At 41.7% G+C, this 19,689-nt stretch overlaps 2 protein-coding genes and 1 long non-coding RNA gene across 4 annotated transcripts in view; 2 read left to right on the top strand and 1 right to left on the bottom strand.

Annotated features, from left to right (window-relative positions):
* Positions 1-19,689, top strand: part of LOC120572826 (programmed cell death 1 ligand 1-like) — a 147,359-nt gene that overhangs the window by 52,992 nt on the left and 74,678 nt on the right. The gene's annotated exons all lie outside the window — the stretch shown is intronic.
* The window catches only part of LOC120572812 (coxsackievirus and adenovirus receptor-like), a 93,082-nt gene that overhangs the window by 35,442 nt on the left and 37,951 nt on the right, over positions 1-19,689 (top strand). The window lies entirely within an intron of this gene.
* On the bottom strand, positions 3,570-5,784 carry LOC120573041. Its single transcript, XR_005641614.1, has 3 exons — positions 5,731-5,784; positions 4,229-4,264; positions 3,570-3,591 (listed from the first exon to the last, which is right to left on the bottom strand). It is a non-coding gene; the product is annotated as an uncharacterized LOC120573041 (long non-coding RNA).

Here is a 19,689-nt window from a genome sequence, read left to right as displayed (position 1 = left end):
TCTAGCCTAGTTAGCACAGATCTTGGAGGTAACCGACTCCATCTAGCCTAGTTAGCACAGATCCTGGAGGTAACCGACTCCATCTAGCCTAGTTAGCACAGATCCTGGAGGTAACCGACCCATCTTAGCTAGCTGACAGATCCTGGAGGAACCGACTCCATCTAGCCTAGTTGCACAGATCCTGGAGGTATCTGGGCTCCATCTAGCCTAGTTAGCACAGATCCTGGAGGTAACTGACTCCATCTAGCCTAGTTAGCACAGATCCTGGAGGTAACTGACTCCATCTAGCCTAGTTAGCACAGATCCTGGAGGTAACCGACTCCATCTAGCCTAGTTAGCACAGATCCTGGAGGTATCTGGCTCCATCTAGCCTAGTTAGCACAGATCCTGGAGGTAACTGACTCCATCTAGCCTAGTTAGCACAGATCCTGGAGGTAACTGACTCCATCTAGCCTAGTTTAGCACAGATCCTGGAGGTAACGTGACTCCATCTAGCCCTGTTAGCACAGATCCTGGAGGTAACTGACTCCATCTAGCCTAGTTAGCACAGATCCTGGAGGTAACTGGCTCCATCTAGCCTAGTTAGCACAGATGTGGGGAAATTATTTTAAAAATGAAATATCACTTAAGGTTGAGGTAATATTTAAAGAGGTAAAAATATAAATGATAAAGGGAACTGGCATTAGCCATTATAGCACAGATTGCTAGGTAACCGACTCCATCTAGCCTAGTTAGCACAAATCCTGGAGGTAACCGGCTCCATCTAGCCTAGTTAGCACAGATCCTGGAGGTAACTGACTCCATCTAGCCTAGTTAGCACAGATCCTGGAGGTAACCGGCGCCATCCAGCCTACTGCTCCCAATATGTGACAAAATAATGCCAACATTTTCCTATTTACATACTGGGAACTATATTCTCAGAAGGCCAAGCACTGCTACTTCTGCTACTAGTCTATCTCGCAGCACCTGAGAAGCCTCATGGTGAGGAGCAGAGAGTAACAACGGTGCTTTTCAGGTGTTTCGCTAATCACTCATGTCTCATGTGACCTTGTTATTGGTACACGCTGTGACTCTACAAATCACAACATGTAAATAGGAACATGTTGGCGTTATTTTGTCACTTATTGGGAGCAGTAGGCTAGTTGGAGCCAGCTACCTCCAGGATCTGTGCTAAGCTAGGCTAGCGGTGGGGGCTTCAGACAGAGTTACAACATGCACGGAGATGAGAAGGGTATGTATGGACTTATCTAACTCTGGGGGATACGGTGAATAAGACAAAGTCCCAATAAGTTGACGTGTTCCTTTAACAACGACATTTTACTGTTTATGAACATATTCCATTACTTCAGATCTATTGTAAGTGATCATAGATAGACAGAGATATGTAAATCTGCAAATTTATAGTTTAAATATAATCTTTGTTTTGTCCTGTGTCCTGCAGTGAAGCGTGAACAGACCCACACTCAGCTGAAGGGTTGCTATGAGAAACAGGAAACTGGACGACCACAGAACTGTTAGAGGTGTTTATAGCTGTTTAACCACAGGGTACAAAACACCCAGACTCTCATGACAAGCACAACACACGCTATTACCTACTAAAATAGACCTTACACTGTGACTGTTAAAATATATTTTATAAAATGCTCTTTTCCCAAAACTTCCTCTCAGGACATTAAACCAAGAACACACACAGTTTTCTTCTGAAAATCAATAAAAATATCTTTACCTCTGCTCCATCTCGATATTGTGACATCACTGTATGCGATGTCATCATCTCCAGCTTCTACTTCAGATGAAATGAACCAAAGTTATCATCAATTTTAGTCAGTTTATCCATTAAAGAGACATCCCTAAAGATGGAAACATGAGGAAGATTATGTGATTGGATCAAAAGCTCCGGAGCATGCTAAAGGGCCCTCGTGGTGACGATGGATTATTATCAACAACAGAAAAGTGATTCATGAGAATCCTAGGAGACGTCTGACTTGAACAAACAGTTGTTTGAACACTTCACTCCAATTCTGAAACTGAAAATATGAACAATAAATTTAGATTTTAAACTGCAGCGCAATATGAGTCTTATTGAGACTAACCTTTAGGTTTCCTACGGATGCATCGTCTCACCAGCAGAACCAGGAGAACCAGGAGAACCAGGAGAACCAGGAGAACCAGCAGAACCAGGAGAACCGGGAGAACCAGGACCAGAACACCGACTGGAACAGCAGACCACAACACGGGGGGAGGAGGAGAGGAGCCAGAGGAGCCAGACGTTGGAGGAGGACTTGTAGTCGTGGGTTTCTCTAAAATGAGCAAAAAAATATAAATTGAAAGCATATAAATAAAATTAAGTAGATAACACATTCAGCTCTTTCACTGTTCCTCCTTTTTATGTGAAGCTTTAGACTTTTAACTTCAATGTTGTGTATCATGTTTGTAACTGAGTGAGTTCCCTCGGTCTAGTTAGAGGAAGAAATATCTACTATCAGATGGTGTGTTAGGCTGCTTCCACACCATGTTACCCCAACCCTGGAGCGTTTCCTTGGATACGCCCGGTAGTTTGGGGAGGTGTGAGAGCTTATTCTCAAACTCAAATAACAGAACTATGGTCGCTGAATAAGGGGGTCTCTGTTTGTTTTATTCCAAGTGCTCAAGATTTTGGTCACTTCATGTGAGAACGCAATCAGACACACACAGGAAGTGACCCAAAAATCAAAGCATTAACTAGCCTGCAGTTTCACCTTGCACACAATTTACTGAAGTATATATGGTTAAAGTGATGATCATTTTCAGATCCATAACCTACAATGACCACACATCATCATCATCATCATCATCATCATCATCATCTCAAAGACGAGGTTTGGTGCATGTGACAAAGTGTAGTGTAAACACAAACAGAACCAAATAAAAAATGATGCCCCCGAATCACAGAGTCTACCGAACTGTAGGTGTGAAATCACCCTGAGATGAATGATGACCTTTAACCTCCTCTCCTGTGACAGAGACCCAGCTGGGTGGAGACTCTCTAACTCTGCTGATGTTGCACTTGTAGAGGCCTTCATCAGACCTGGAAACATGGGGGATGGTCATGTGACCTGCAGGCTCAGTCCTGATGAAGGAGCCATCTTTATAGAAACCAGCTGGGAGGTTGGAGGTCGTCTCTGTTTTACAGGTCAGAGTGAGGTCTTCTCCCTCCATCACAGGGAGGACAGGACTCTGCAGGATCACTGGTCCACCTCAACACAGAGACAAGCTACAGCATGTCATCCATTCACACACAGCTTCATCAATACTGACTCCACAGTCTGATCTTACCAGTGACAGTGATGGTGATGCTGTTACTGGTTGCTCCCTCTCTGGACTCACACCAGTAAACTCCACTGTCCGATGGGGCCATGTAGCTGATTTTACAGGAAGAACCAGCAGGTCTTCCCCAGCCAGAGTCTCCTCCATCTCCACACTGAGTCCTGGTTTCTCTGGTTGTGTTCCTCCTCAGAGTCCATCCAGCAGAGCTGTCGTCCTCCTCACAGCTCAGAGAGACAGACTGTCCTCTAAACATCTGAGAGCTGCTGGGACTCAGAGTCAGAGAGACTGGAGGGAGGAGGGAAGAAAGACACAGTTATAGAAGATGATTTGCATTTTTAGGCTTATTTTGTTCACATTCCTCATATTCCTGCTTTCTCACTGTCTGTTCACTGCTGAACAGCAAATGTGATCTCTGTGTTGTAGTAATGGTGGCAGGAGGTGAACTGACAGACAAATTGAACTCTCAAAGGTATACATGATAATTTGCATTTTGTCCACATTCCTTATAATGCTGCTCACTGCTGAATCCTCTCCTCTGTAATTCAGTCGTGAGCTAAGAAACCATTTCTGCATATTTTCAAATTGAACTCTCAAATTTGCTATTAGACAGAAAAAAATACCTACATCTGTCTACATGTGTCTTACTATTAATACTTTGACTCAATAACCCTCCCGACATTACCATCTTATTACCCATCCTTCAAAAGAATCAGTTTTTCCTCTTTCTCTAGCAGCCGGTGCATCATTTGAAACAGCCCTGGTTTTGAATTATTTTTAAATTTTATCTTCAGTTGTATCTTCCCTCTCCAGTCTGTGCTCACTGCGGCTTTCTAAACTGAATTTAGTATTAAAATGTATTGATAAACTCTCCCTCCTCAACCATTGTCTTGTCTATCAGATGTGACAGAAGGACTTTACTGACCTTGGTTTGTTGGGATGGTCAGCAGTGAAGTCACAACTGAAGAGAAATCAACCTCAGGTTAGTTTCAGCTTTTACATGGAACAAGACATCAAAAAAGAAAAACAGCCGCGCATTGATATTAGATTAAATATTTCACTCACAGCAACCCATCCATATGGCTAACCAGAATGATCATTTTTATGACACTGCGATGAACGGCTGGTTACTATGGATGGAGCTAGCATGATGTTGGAATCGTGGGTGTAATGAATATCCCAACTATTAGGGTTATCCTGTTTTGATCATATTCTGGATATGATGTTTAAATGGCAAAGAAATCTGGTTTACATATTCTCATATAAACTCTTTGTCTGCTCTGAGCACATCCACCTCTCTCTCTCTCTCTTTCTCTCTCTCTCTCTCTCGCTCTCTGTCTCTCTTTGTCTGTCTCTCTCTCTCTCTGTCTCTCTTTGTCTGTCTCTCTCTCTCTCTCTCTCTCTGTCTCTCTTTGTCTCTCTCTCTTTCTCTCTCTTTCTATCTCTCTCTCTGACTGTATCTCTCTCTGTCTCTCTTTATCTCTCTCTCTATCTGTCTCTGACTGTCTCTCTCTCTCTCTCTCTACTCTCGCTCTCTCTCTCTTTCACACTGTCTATTCAACTGATGTCATCATTAAGTTGAATTTAGCTAAAAAAGACACCAATGTATTGACAGTAACCAAATAACAAAAAGAGAGGACTGATCCCAGGTCAGATCTACTGGTTGTAGGCCTATTTAAGAACATTTTACATCCTGCAGCAGATCTGTCAGTGGACTGCTAGTCGTAGCCGTTATGCTAACTAGAGCTGGTTTTCACACGTCATTATGGATCCCACATAACTTCTAGGAAAGACCCGCCCTACGAAGCAGCCTGATTGGTTGGGGTTAGGCAGTGACCTCGAGTGGTTAAGGTGAGGATAGCCCATTGGTCAGGGGATAGGACCTGTACAAATGGGGTTGTGAATGTGAATGCTATTGATGGGTTTGCTTTTCGGGACGACAATACAGGACATTTATTTCATTTTATTTAAACAGGGACAATGGACAAGTCAACATGAACCTTGTATAAGAACAAGGAGAGATGCATTGTACCAGGTGGTAACATCTAAATAAATGTTGAGAGGTAGCAGAGCTGTATCCAGCTTCTCTGCTGCAGCCGACTAGCAGAAAGATTTGTGCTGTGATCATGAAAGATGCTTCCCATTGAAAGACATTAGTTTAAAAAACGGGCTGACCATCACGAAAAACACGAAATAAACGTGTCTGTGTACACGAATCAATAGATTAAATTATGTGAACATTTCACAAACTGCTGTGAGACTGGGTTGCTAATTTGCTTTGTTTTACCAACCAGCTCAATTTGAAGTGAATTGCCCTTTCAAATGCCTTTTTTAATAGTATTATTCTAAATTCAATTCAATTATGAATTAAATTATGAATTCCTGTTATTTCAACTTACAAACCCTGAAACATTAAGTTGAACTTACCCAGCAGCAGCTGTAGAGATGATTCCTCCATTTCAAATGTTGGTCATATGAGATCCGCACATCAATGTCTAACCAGACACACTCACAAAGCACACCTCCTTCCTCATCACGTGTTTTTGAGGAAATAGTTTTTTTTTAATTGTGTATTCGCACGTCAAAAATATTATTTCAAAGCAAACTGATGGCCTTTGAAACAGCACACCTCAAAATGAACAAAATAACAGGTTGTGAACAGGTGTTATCAGAATCTCAGTGTCATCGAGCTCAGGGGGGGTCCTCAGTGTGTTTTAGGCCAAGGACCCCTGAACTGAAAGAGACACGAGCAAGTACCCCCCACTACATATATTGTATTGAGTTTTATATTAAACTAACCCTACCATAACGTGTAGGGTAACCTTTTATGGTGCCCTGCAATACTATACTACTATTTACATATTCATATATCATCATAACTTCATGTTCAAAACAATCACAAATGTAGGCCTACTTAATTAAACCCAAATCACAATCTTTTCCTAAACCTTAACAAGTAGTTCTGTGGCCCAATCCTAATGCTGCCCTGCATGTTGATAAAGACGGTAAAAGGGTTTTAACCGAGTGGTCTCTGCATGAGCTGGATGAAGAAGGTGATCATGCTGATATGTATTTAATGTCCTGATAAAAAGAGGGTTTAATTGAACATGAGACCAAGATTCTTCCATTGAGATATTACACAGTTGTTGAGTTTATATTACTTAATCAAACTGGGGTCTATGTCCAGTAGTGATGGTTATTCACAGCAGACAGGCAGACATCTAACTAAACAGATTGGTCCTAGACAGCTGGTTAAAGAGTCTGGAGTTGAACAGTTAGATTCACTCTGAGTCCAGCAGAGGGCAGCGTGGACCAGGGAGACCTTCAGATCTGATCACAGGGTGGAGGAGGAGGAGGAGGAGGAGCCAACAGTAGACTCTTATCAGCAGTGAGCACAGTGGGTCAACACTCTGTAACCTGTTTATAGGTCACCTTTATAATCCACTGCAGCACTCAGTGTCCAGTTTATTAGGTACAGCTAGAATCAAGTCTAATACAACAACATCCTCGAACATTATAACTTTAATGAATAATGTTCAAGTTTTCTTTGTTAATTCAATAGTTTATTAGGTACAGCTAGAATAAAGTCTTATACAACAGTAATTCAGTTTGTGTTAATTCAACAGTGTAATAGTTTTGGAGGATGTAGTATGTGTGGCTGTTTAGCTGTGTTGTGTTACAGTGACAGGTCTTTCTATTTATCAACCCTGTTTATACCAAGGTAAATCACTTGTAATAACATGTCTATTTCTAATAAACTGAATTACATAACTGTGTTTTTTCTTCTAATAACTATCTTCTGTTAATAAGAAGGCTTCAGAGTGCCAAGTCAGTCTTAAAGTAGGCCTACTGTAGCGTTCAGACATTTCTGCAGCAGTCTGTCGTTATTACAGTCACCAAAGTAGTTAGCACTTTCTAGTGGCAAATATTCACAGGAGAAAGGAGAAAAAATACAGACCCCCATCGTCTCTTTGGTCTGGGGGGGTCATGGATGTGTTAAGAGAACAAAAAAAGGGCTGGGAACCGTTCTCTTAATACAGCCATGCTGGGAACTCACTGACTGTTTATTCTGCGCATGCTCACAATAGCATCCTAGTCCACTATCACACATTTACTGACTCATATGTTTAATTCTTCTTCAGGTTCTAAGCACAGAAACTCCTCTCCTGTAGGTCGAGACCTTGGACTGGCAGCAGGTGTTCTGGTTCTTGTAGCTGCTGCAGTGGGTGGTGTCCTGATGTATGAAAGACGTGAGGACAAGAGTTCATGACCTCCTGCTGCTGATGATGAAGCATCAGCCGCTCAACTCATCTAACAACTCCCAGAGCTCTTTACACCTGACTGTTTTCTGATGTGCTGTAAATACAACATGATTATCATTACTTCTGTGGGTGTAAGATCAGACCCCCCCATCATGGTTGAGGGGTCTGTGTATCTGAGTCTGGGATCTGTTTTATCTGGAGCTCTGAGATCCTGTATGTTAGGCTGAGTCCTTTGCAGTAGTGTTAATTTTGTCACTTATTTTTTAATTTAGTCTTAGTCTTGTGCCAAAAAATTTTGTTAGTCAAGTTTTAGTCGACTAAAAGTCTTGTCAATTTAGTCTAGTTTTAGTCAAAACATTTTAGTCTTTTTTTAAATAAATTATTTCTGATAACCATTTCAGTCAAGTAGTTATAAAAATAAATAAATTATATAAAGTTATATAAATATTGAGCCTCTTCCTTATTACACCAGTAAACGGCAAAAACAACCACTGCATGGGGAAAGGATATTTTACAATAAAATAAATGCAGCACGAAACTGGCGAAGTGTATTTCAAGTGAACGCAACACGTGTTGTTTTCAGACAACGGCAGCTGCAGACTGTCGTACGTCTCGTGTTGGAAACAGAGACAAACCTTTACACCGTTTAGCTGTCAACATTTTAACTGTTAAATCCAACTGCTAGCTAACGGTAGGCTAACGTTACCTGCTGCCAAGTGTAGTGTTAACTAGTGTAATGGGAACATTACATTTAAGCACAATTCCTTATATTTTTTTTTCGTACTTTAAAACTCTCACAAATGCTGAAAGAGTCTATCTCGTTTTCCACATGGAGATTTTGATTCTAACTTTGTGAGACATCCAGTCTGGAACATGATGTGAGCCTGAACCGATAAAGGTACAAGGTCACCCTAAAACTATCTCTAGTTTTCTCCTGCCAGTTAAAATGTAACTGGTGGGTGAAAGTCGTACAGGGAGGAGGAGGTGAGATGACTCCGAGATGTCTCTTGTATTTTCTGATTGTCTTCATGTGTATCAGATTGCCTGTCAAAATTGTAGCGTCATACTAAGCCAAGTGTGTGTGTGTTGTCACTCTGAAGATGCATAAAAGCCTGGTGTTCTGTTCACTCATTTGAGAAACTGACTCCACACTGGGCTGCGGCCTTTTGTGAAATAATGTTTGCTCCTATTTGCAAATATATCTTTTTTAATAAAATACAAAAACCCAACATGGTTTTAGTCTCAGACTAACCTCTGAAAATTCCCCCCCCTGCTGCAAAGGAAACTTCCACGACACTAGCTAATGGTAGGCTAACGTTACCTGCTGCCAAGTGTAGTGTTAACTAGCTAACGGTAGGCTAACGTTACCTGCTGCCAAGTGTAGTGTTAACTAGCTAACGGTAGGCTAACGTTACCTGCTGCCAAGTGTAGTGTTAACTAGCTAACGGTAGCCTAACGTTACCTGCTGCCAAGTGTAGTGTAAACTAGCTAACGGTAGGCTAACGTTACCTGCTGCCAAGTGTAGTGTTAACTAGCTAACGGTAGGCTAACGTTACCTGCAGCCAAGTGTAGTGTTAACTAGCTAACGGTAGGCTAACGTTACCTGCTGCCAAGTGTAGTGTTAACTAGCTAACGGTAGGCTAACGTTACCTGCTGCCAAGTGTAGTGTTAACTATCTAACGGTAGGCTAACGTTACCTGCTGCCAAGTGTAGTGTAAACTAGCTAACGGTAGGCTAACGTTACCTGCTGCCAAGTGTAGTGTAAACTAGCTAACGGTAGGCTAACGTTACCTGCTGCCAAGTGTAGTGTTAACTAGCTAACGGTAGACTTAACTAGCTAACGGTAGACTAACGTTACCTGCTGCCAAGTGTAGTGTTAACTAGCTAACGGTAGGCTAACGTTACCTGCTGCCAAGTGTAGTGTTAACTAGCTAACGGTAGGCTAACGTTACCTGCTGCCAAGTGTAGTGTTAACTATCTAACGGTAGGCTAACGTTACCTGCTGCCAAGTGTAGTGTTAACTAGCGCCCCGTGCAGTGATGTTTCGGTTGACTCTAACGTCCGTTTAGGAGCATCAGAGAGAAGCGCAGGCTACTCGGTCCGGTAGATAGCAACGGGTCTCGGTAACAGCTGAATATTCTATCTCATGATGAAAAAGTAGAGACGATTGTAGACGAAAAGGAAGAGAGATTTTATCTTAGTTTTTATTTCATGCAAAACATTTTAGTCTCGTCTTTTTTCGTCAACAATAATGCTGCTAATTTATTCTTAGTCAGCGTTTTTGGACATAGGCGCAGTCTCGTCATCGTCTCGTCTTAGTCATGGAAAAAAAAAAAAAAAGACAGACACACAGAGACATATACACACACCCACACACACACACACACGCACACACACATATCAAAGGCTTTTGTTTACACATCCAAGCCTGGACTTTTCTATTGTGTCCTCAAGGTTTCAGTGTCTTTACTGCAGATTTTTGGGAGATTTCTAATAATTTTGATCAATTCTGGAATGATAGAAATGTTTACTGTTTGCCTGTCTGCCTGTCTCTCTGTCTGCCTGACTGTCTTCCTGTCTGTCTCTCTGTCTGTCTGTCTGTCTGTCTCTCTCTGTCTGCCTGTCTGTCTCTCTGTCTGTCTGTTTCTCTGTCTGCCTGACTGTCTTCCTGTCTCTCTCTGTCTGTCTGTCTGTCTCTCTCTGTCTGCCTGTCTGTCTCTCTGTCTGTCTGTCTGTCTCTCTCTGTCTGCCTGTCTGTCTCTCTGTCTGTCTGTCTCTCTGTCTGCCTGACTGTCTTCCTGTCTGTCTCTCTGTCTGTCTGTCTGTCTCTCTCTGTCTGCCTGTCTGTCTCTCTGTCTGTCTGTTTCTCTGTCTGCCTGTCTCACGGTCTCTCTCTCTGTCTGTCTGTCTCTCTGGCCCTGTTTACACAAATACTCTCCCGGGTGAAAACGACAAAATATTGTATCAGATGTGGCCTTGTGTTTATACGCCGATGGCGATTTTTGGGGCTTAAAAATGAAAAAAAGTGAAACCACCTCCAGAGTGGACATCTTAAAAACATCTAAACTATTAAAAACCTGAAAGTGTGAGGACAGCGGTGTGGAGAGAGAAGAGAACAAGGCGTCCAGCTAGTCTGTTGTTACAGAGAGTAGAAAACAGACATCATAGGCTCCTGTTATCAAAAAGATGTTCAATGTAATGGCTCAATATTTACAATGATTTCAACAGTGGGGATGAGCTGCCTCTCGCTCTCAATCAGCAGCTGGAAGGCTGCAAGGCTCAGGGTGTTGGTGGTGCTCCCGTGGGTGCTGTGCTGTGACTCAGGGTATCGGTAGTTCTCCCGTGGGTGCTTGGGCTTATCACGGTCGACTCCACCTCCTTGTCTGTCCAGACTGAGTAGTCAGCTTCTGTTGTTCACTTCCTTCCTCTTCTCGGGTCACTCATGATGTTTTCTGACAAGCAGTAATAGAAAGAATCTCTCTCACACACACACACACACACACACACACACTCTCTCTCTCTCTCTCTCTCTCTCTCTCTCTCTCTCTCTCTCGCTCTCTCTCTCGCTACAGCAGGACACACCTCCAGTGTGAAAGACAGCACAGGAAGTGATGATGTAGCCCAGCAGTGCTCCTGATGGACTAGGACTTGTAGAGAAGTCGGATCAGGAAGATGTTTCAAGTTATTTTTGAACTAATAAGTGCTACACTGTGTGTCATGTTGTTGAGTTTCCAGGTTCTTATCATCAATGTTATTGTTGAGTTTGAGTGGTTTGTTATATGTTCAGTTATTAGAGGACAGGGCTCCTTGTAAAGTGCAAACTGTAACCAGCTGCACATTAGGGGTGGGGGATCGATACAGCATAGTATCACGATATTTTTCGTGGCAATACTGTATCAATAATACAGACGCCAAGTATTGATCTTTTATGATATATGTGTTGGTCAGTCTGTCTGCTTGAAAATCACATTTTGCAGCAATATAATTGAAGTGAGATGAACAAAAATGTAAAAAAAATGTATCTTTTTAGATACAACAGATGTTGACAAAATTGTCCTTTCGGGACATCATTTGAAATTGGGAAAAAATCCGAAGTTGGAAAAAAGGTAATACATTGCAATATATCGCAGAATATTGTATATGTTTAAAATCGCAATAATATCGTATCGGGACATAAGTATCGGGATGATAACGTATTGTGAGGCCTCTGGGGATTCCCCCCCTACTGCACATGCTCAGTGTAGACAGCTCTTTGAAAGAGCCTGGAGGTGTATATATATAAAGCGCAGCTCTGACCAGGTCACATAGCAAAGATTCAGGAGAAACAGATCAAGAGATGGAGAGAACAGGGAAGGAGAGAAAGATGACTCTCTCAGCTCTCATGGACACGCCTGCCGATAGGGGGGGACAAACGGGTCTGTTGTCCCGGGCCCACAGTAGGGGGGGGGGCCCAGAACTGGGCCCTCATTAAATTATGGAAGAATTAAAAATCTTTTTTTAAATAGGCCTATTTGTGGAAAAAAAAATATGTAGCATAATATTTGAATTACATAAAAGCGTTTTATTTGTTTTCTTCCTAATTGTCCTGGAAATGGTGGTCAAGAACCCCCCCACCCCCAACATAAAAATGGTTTGGCCACTGATCAAAATTTGATATTAGGCTCGTTCAAGATGAGCCAGATCTGCGCAGATCTGCGCAGAATCGATCACCGGCGATCGCCGCCCGTTGCATGCCGGTTAGATTTGTGTCCGACTTGATCCCGACTTGCTCTGACGTCATGCACACGTGGGCAACGATAATCTCACGAACGAAGGCGGTGCACAGTTCACGAGGGCGCCAGGTAGCGCAGTTTGCTTTCACCAACTGCAAGAGCCCCGCGGCGCCGGCGAAGGCGGACCCAGGGGCATGCTGGGAAACGCCGCGCCTCTCAGCTGATCGAACAGCTGATTGGTTCAGAATCGACTCAACATGACGACGTTTTATATAAACTTTTCATTGATTTTGAAACGAAAAAAGTAATTTTTGTTTTTTTTGTCTGATTTAAAGGCTTATTCTGTACAGAACACATGTTGTGTGGCTGATAGTTACGTTTAGAAGTCAGAGAGACTAAATCTGTTCAGGTTACGGATCATCTACAGTCTGTTGTTATTAAAATCAGCAACAGATCGCATTAATTACTGTGATTCCGAGCTACTCTGTCATAATAAAATCAACTGGAGACTGTGTAGGAGCTGATATATGGGTCTGATAACATTTTATTAAATCGGAATTCGGACCACAGTGTTTGTGTCACTTCCTGTTGAGCCTGAAGGCTGCTGGAATCAGCTGCTGGAATCAGCTGGAAAACTGTCCGATTTGAGAGCGGACTTTTGTCACCGCCCCCTGCTGCTGCCGCCTGCTCTCGTCTACTTTACAGGCGAGGCGCACTTCATCTTGAACGAGCCTATTGTCACTTGATATGAAGTTCAGTACGCTCAAAATGTCCGGTCAGCACAAGTCCGGAGCTCGGAAAAGGAAAGAAAAGAGAAGAAGAAAATAGAGGCCTTAGAGATTTTCTAAACAAATATTTAAAAAAAGGTGGTGACGGTGAAGCTGGAACTGTCAACGTAGAGCAAGGTAAGAAACAGCGCAGCCAACGTTTACGAGCCATGTAACGTAACGTAACAGGCCAGCTCTAATGTTAACGTCCATTAGCTCGTATAAAAGCCTGAGACAACACGTTCTCTCTGACAGAAACAGTTGAGTTTGGTAGCTCCGTCAGTAAGGATGAGACAGAGAGAGATCCAGCTGTAGTCAGGTGACAGAGAGAGTGATGCGGGAGGGGCCCGCTGCCCCGCAACGGAGGGACAGAGTCAGGCTACCCGTGAGAGAGAAAAAAAAAAAAAAAAAAAAAAAAAAGAGAGAAAAAAAATGCGGGGGGGCTCGCTGCCCTGTCGGAGAGTCTGACCAGGATGGATCAGAGACTGATTACACACTTGATTTCAGTGAGAGACGTGAGGAGAGGAAGAGCAAGGGAAAAGGAGAGATCTGGCCGCGAGGGGGGGGCCCATCTAAGATCTCGTCCCGGGCCCAGGCAAGACTGTCAGCTGGCCTGCTCATGGATATATTAATATTCCTGTTGTTCCTTCTGTCTGCAGCAGCTTCTGGTAAATATCAGACTTTATTATGAAAGGATTCATGTGGAATTTATTTTATTTTATATATTTATGATTTTATTTAGTCTTATAGAAAGATGTTGTCTTGTTAAGAGAAAATGTAAATGTGTTTAAAACAGATACATTGATGGATTTATATTTACAATAGCCTACATTTCACTTTCGTTTGATAATGAGACGGGATTTATGAAAGTGTGAATAATGTTTAACTAACAATAACGGTTTTATAGTTCAATGTTAGGATTTAATGTATAAATATTATGTAATATATTTGAATGTATTAAGTATTGGTTTTGTGATAAATAAGTGTTGTATTCAACTTTTTCAGCTAAAAGCATGTTTGACCAACTGCATGGACAATGTTTGATAGGCTAAAAGCAAAAAAAGCAAAGGGGAGGGACAGAGAGAGACAGAAGGAGGGAGAGACAGAGAGAGACAGAAGGAGGGAGAGACAGAGAGAGACAGAAGGAGGGAAAGGGGAGGGACAGAGAGAGAGAGACAGAAGATGGGAATGAGCAGGAGGAAGGGTGTGGACTATTTCAGTTCCAACATTTAGATCCACATTCCTATGTGTAATACTAGTAGTACAAATGCCATTTCAAATAACTACTAGGGCTGGCCTCAGGATTGGCCCTATATGGTACCCATTAAATTTTGTATAAATCGGATGAGCCGTTTATGAGATATAAACTTTTTGTACTTGTAGCGCCCCCTAGTGACCAATTTTCTTAAAACGCATGGGGCCCCTCCAGAGGATCATGGCAAAGGATAATCTAAAGTTTGGCGTTGATAGCATTGACTTTGGCTGATATATGGCAAAGTTGGTGTTTTCATAGTTAGCTACACAAATTAGTTTGTGCATTATATGCACAATTTATAGCATATAAAATGTCTTTTAATAATGTTTTGTCAGATTAGTCTGGAGATGCTAGGTTCCAAGTTTCGTGCAGATCGGTCGCACGGTCTAGGAGGAGTTCGAAAAAGTAGGTTTTTGATAAATCACGATTTTTCACGCTTAAAAGTTTAGGCGGAAATGGGCGTGGCCTATATCACGTGATTCAGTAAGATCCAGTGAACGCGTAGATGTAAGGTTTTTGACTGTCAGGTGTACGGTGGGGAGTTATAGGGCAAAACGCATTTTTTCCTGCTATAGCGCCACCTAGTGGTGCAAGTGGATGAATTTTTGCGCCTGAGGTCCTTGCAGAGTTTCGGACCAGTCCTGAAAATGGCAACCCCCCACCATTTACAGTTTAGGCTGCAGTCGCAGTTTTACACGGAGAAGATCGGCGGCCGATTGCGTCTTGATAACACGCAAAAACGGAATACAAAATGGCGTTTCATACATACGCCAATTCATGAGATCAGTCTGGCTGGCTAAACTATTTAAAAATGCCGTCTGTCGCTAGCAATGCAGTGATCAGTGACGATCCTTTCCAACCAATCTGTAGCCTGCAGGGTTTCACGTCACCTTCTCCTGACACACCAGGCCTGTGTCAGCGCCCTGACAAGTCTGGCGAGGTCGGTGACTCAAGTCTGTTCGGTGTGTCCCGTGCCGTCGTCCGTCTGGGGGGCTGTCGGCCTTCATTTTTGGCCAACCTGACATGTTCGGTCAGAGGCTGGGCAGTCGGGATTTACCCGTAAATGACGAGAATGAGGTGACTAATCAGAGTTTGAGTTTTGAGTCTCTCAAAATCTGACAAAAATCTTTTAAACTGACCTTTGTTGAAAAGCTGAAAAGAAGACAGATTCAGCAACTGCACGGCCTATTTCTCTCTTCAAAAGTTCCCAGAAACATGTTTCAGTGAACTATTTTAGTACAATATGAGATCTGAACGGCCGTCATGACAGTCTGGCTTTGAATTTCCGGAGAAAACAAGCCCATGTGATGCGTTCGTCCAATCAGCTGCCGGTTTTCATTTCTTGGGCAACATTACAGATTAACACCGCCAGCATCCATCCTTTAAGGACAGGGTGGAGCTGGTGGACAGAGATCTGAAGGATGGAGATGTGTCTTTAACTCTAAAGAATGTGAGAAGCAACGACACTGGAACATATGAGTGTCGAGTTGCACAAGATGATTCAAGACATAGAAACATATCCATCCGTGACTCTGAGCCAATCACAACCATCAGAACCATCCGTCTGCAGGTTAGAGACCCAGCAGGTCAGTGAGTCTCTCTCAGTGAGTTTTTCTGAGTATCAGGTTGTAGCTGCAGTTTCTAACATCAGAGAGGATGAAAGCTGCTCCACTATCCACACATCTACTGACTCATAAGTTTTATTTAACTTCAGGTTCTAAGTATAGAAACTCCTCTCCTGGAGGCCTCATCGTTGGACTGGCTGTAGGTGTTCTGGTTCTTGTAGCTGCTGCAGTGGTTGGTGTCCTTATATATAAAAGACGTAAGGACCGGAGACCAGGACAACCTGCTGCTGATGATGATGATGATGAAGCATCAGGCGTTCAGTTCATCTAACAACTCCCAGAGCTCTTAACAGCTGACTGTGTTCTCATGTGCTGTATAGACAACATGATTATCATTACTGCTGTGGGTGGGAGGTCATGTGCTGATATGATATTTGGTCAGTTTGCCCAAGCTTCTAACAGGAAATTATGTTTCTCCACCAAATATTTTATAATCAGGTGTTCAGGTGTAGAGAGCTCTTCAACATGTCTTCTGATTGGGTGTTTTGATAATAACCCATTTTTATTATTATAACTATCTTTATTGTTTAACTCCTCAAATACAACGTTACAAAAAAACATCAATATTACGAATATTATATATTTTTATCTTCGTATCCACTGAGCGGGACGTACTACGTCACTTCCGGAGTTTTCCGCGGATTCGTTTAAACGTTATTGTCAGGGTTTCAGAGGATGTAGGACCCAAATTTACAGAGACGTACAGGCAGTGAGAGTTTGGAGGATTTAATAAACAAAAATAATAAAGTCATACCAAACAAAAGATGACACAAGAACAGAAGGAGCCAAAACAGGAACAAGCAGCATCCCAAAAACAGGAACAGGCAGGAACAGGCAAAACCAGGACAAACAAGAAACACCGAACAGCAAGCAATAATCCGACAAGAGACAAAGACAGAACAGAGACTAAATACACAGGGTGATGAGAAAACAAGCAACAGGTGACACTAGGCTGGGAAACAGGTGAAACACATTAGGGCAATCACAAGGGAGGGAAAACACGGGAAGTAAAACAGACAAGACAGAAAACCAGATTTCAAAATAAAACAGGAAACAGAACATACAGAAACAAGGCAAAACAAGACAGGGACTACAGATAGGCGAGACAAGGGAGGAACACGGGTTACAACAGAAAACAGAACAAATACCCAACAAAAACAGGAAACAAGAACAGAACCTCAAAACCAACAGAACTCAAACCCAAAACCATGACAGTTATTATGGTACATAACTTACTGGAACAAAACTGAGCATCGTGTTGTTGCTGGCGACACAATCACTGACTGTATATATGGATATTGAAGCGATCCTGGCGTTAAAGACCAGCTGATCGCTGCCCGATTCTTTGAAATGAATGGTCGCATTGCATTGGGGGATAGGCCTATCGGCTTTGAATGCGTCCAGCTCGGATCATAGCGTAATGTTCTGTATTACAGCATATACAGTAATATTTCACCGGTAATAAGACCGAAATAATATTATTAAAGTAAAGAAATGAATACCATGATAACATCTAAATAAATGTTGATAGATGTAGCATTATAGTTTAAAAAATATAAATCAACAAAAAAGCAACCCAGCTTCCCTGGCCGTAGACCGAAATAATAACATAAAAAGAAATACATATAAACCATGATAATATCTCGTGAATAATGTTGATTAAAACAGCGGTTATTGGGCTAAAAATACCAATAATAACTGTCACAGATTTTGAGTTAAGTGGCGGGGGACGTGTTTTTTTCTTTCGTCGATATCCGACGGTGAGGGAATAAGATGAATGTCTATCTGACGGACCCCCTCGTCGAAAAATAACGTCAAGGGTACCCCTATTTCGTTGAAACTTGACGCCAGGGTCCTTGACCATGCGTCATACATTTGACGAGTAGGGAGTGAGACTGTATTGGCCTGAGGGCAGAAGGTCAAAGAGATGGTGGGCAGGGAGGGAAGAATCATTCAGTATAGTTGTTGTTTTTTAGAGGCAGCGGGAGGTAAAGATGTTTTCCAAAGCAGAGGCCTGTACTGTGAAGATTTTTTGTTCATATCCAAAAAATATGCTTAATCCCACATGGAATAGTAATGCTTGAAAGTTCTGTTTTCTCCAATTTGAGGCACAGTGGAGAACTTTGGTTATACCAGCTGTAATCCTCTAGCTAGAAAGGTTGAATGGAGGAAATAATAATGATCGGAGACATGATGGAAGTTAATAACTCAGTTTTAACATTCAGATACCTGAATGTGCCTCAAACTGTTTAACTCTTTTATTTTTAATAGTTTTAATAAATACTTTTTTTTGCTACATTTGCATTCAGAGTTGTTACTTTTATATATTCTTAGCACAAATAAAGCCGCTCCAAATATCAACCTCATATTGTGTGTGTGTGTGTGTGTGTTATATTAATATTGTAAATGTGTTGAGGAGGAGCAGAGACTGGGCTCGGGTACCGTTTGGATTTCTCTGGATTCTGATGTCGAAACGCTACTTTTAAAACTGAAAAATGACATCAAAGAAAAGCTCTTTTATAGTTGTTTTTTTTTAAATGGAAAACTATTTAAATTTAAAATATATTAACGTTTCAAAGTACTTAAATATATAATATGTAAACCTAAGTCACCTAACACACAACTACAATAATTTAACAAATAACAGTTACACTATTAACAAGTTAACAACAAAATAAATGTTGTTGAGTATTGGTATGCTAAGTGATCCCATGCAGTGAACGGTTAATATGCTTTTATGTCCATTTTGGTGAGGCCAGAGGGGAAAATACGGCATTTTAAAAGTAGGCTACATTCACGGTAGCTAGCTAACGGTAGACTACAGAGAGAGGGGGATATTTTTACGTCCGTTTTGGAGCAATAGGGGGAAAATATTTCAGTCGACACATTAAGTGGAACCAAAGTTTGCGTTCTAATCCAGTCTGATTCCTACCGGTTGCGTACCCAACCCTAGCAGAGACTGGGGGGAGGATGTGATCCTGAGAGACTAAGACCTGGATCTGATGGAGGGTCTCTGGTCTCAGCTGAAGACCCCTTTGTCCAACATGTCTCCAGGATTTAGAGAAACCCTCTCACACTGGTTTCATTATTTCATTCCTGGGGGGCTGTGAGAGGAGAGAGTCTGGGAGGTTAGGCAACAACGCTCAAAGTCCTTTTACTTTAAATACATAAAACACAATGACTCCATATTTGATAGTTCAAAAGTTGTTATGTTTGACCTGGATGATAATCTGGTGAGTCTGTGATTAAAATGTATTAGAACAAATACCAACACATACATATATACAGTATGTGCATTCATATAGATATAATATACACAACATATTTTAATCATGCAATACATATACACACCCATAGAGACACACACCCCCATGCTCTGTGTATGACCGTAGAGTATTTCAGTGTGTAACTGTTTGTTCCAGATATGTTTTTGTACATGTCAGATGTACTCAGAGTAGAGAGGAACTTTTTGATGATCTGTTGGTTTATTTATACATGAGGTAGTGAAATATTACCACATACTTGGGAGAATAATACTATAGCATCAGAAAAAAACTGTAAAATGTAACAAAGTACAATACTTTAAACCAAACATACTGAAAAGTAAAATTACAGATTTTAAAAACTACTTTGAAAAGTAAAAGCACACAAAAACTGGGGATTTCCTAATACATGAATAAATTAAATGAAATGTATAATAAAAGTGAGTAAAATTAAACTAAACGCCTCTAGATAGATACACACACACACACACACACACACACA

This window comes from Perca fluviatilis, chromosome 14 (assembly GCF_010015445.1).
Source record: "Perca fluviatilis chromosome 14, GENO_Pfluv_1.0, whole genome shotgun sequence".
NCBI lineage: Eukaryota > Metazoa > Chordata > Actinopteri > Perciformes > Percidae > Perca > Perca fluviatilis.
This window is presented reverse-complemented; position numbering and strand designations above follow the sequence as displayed.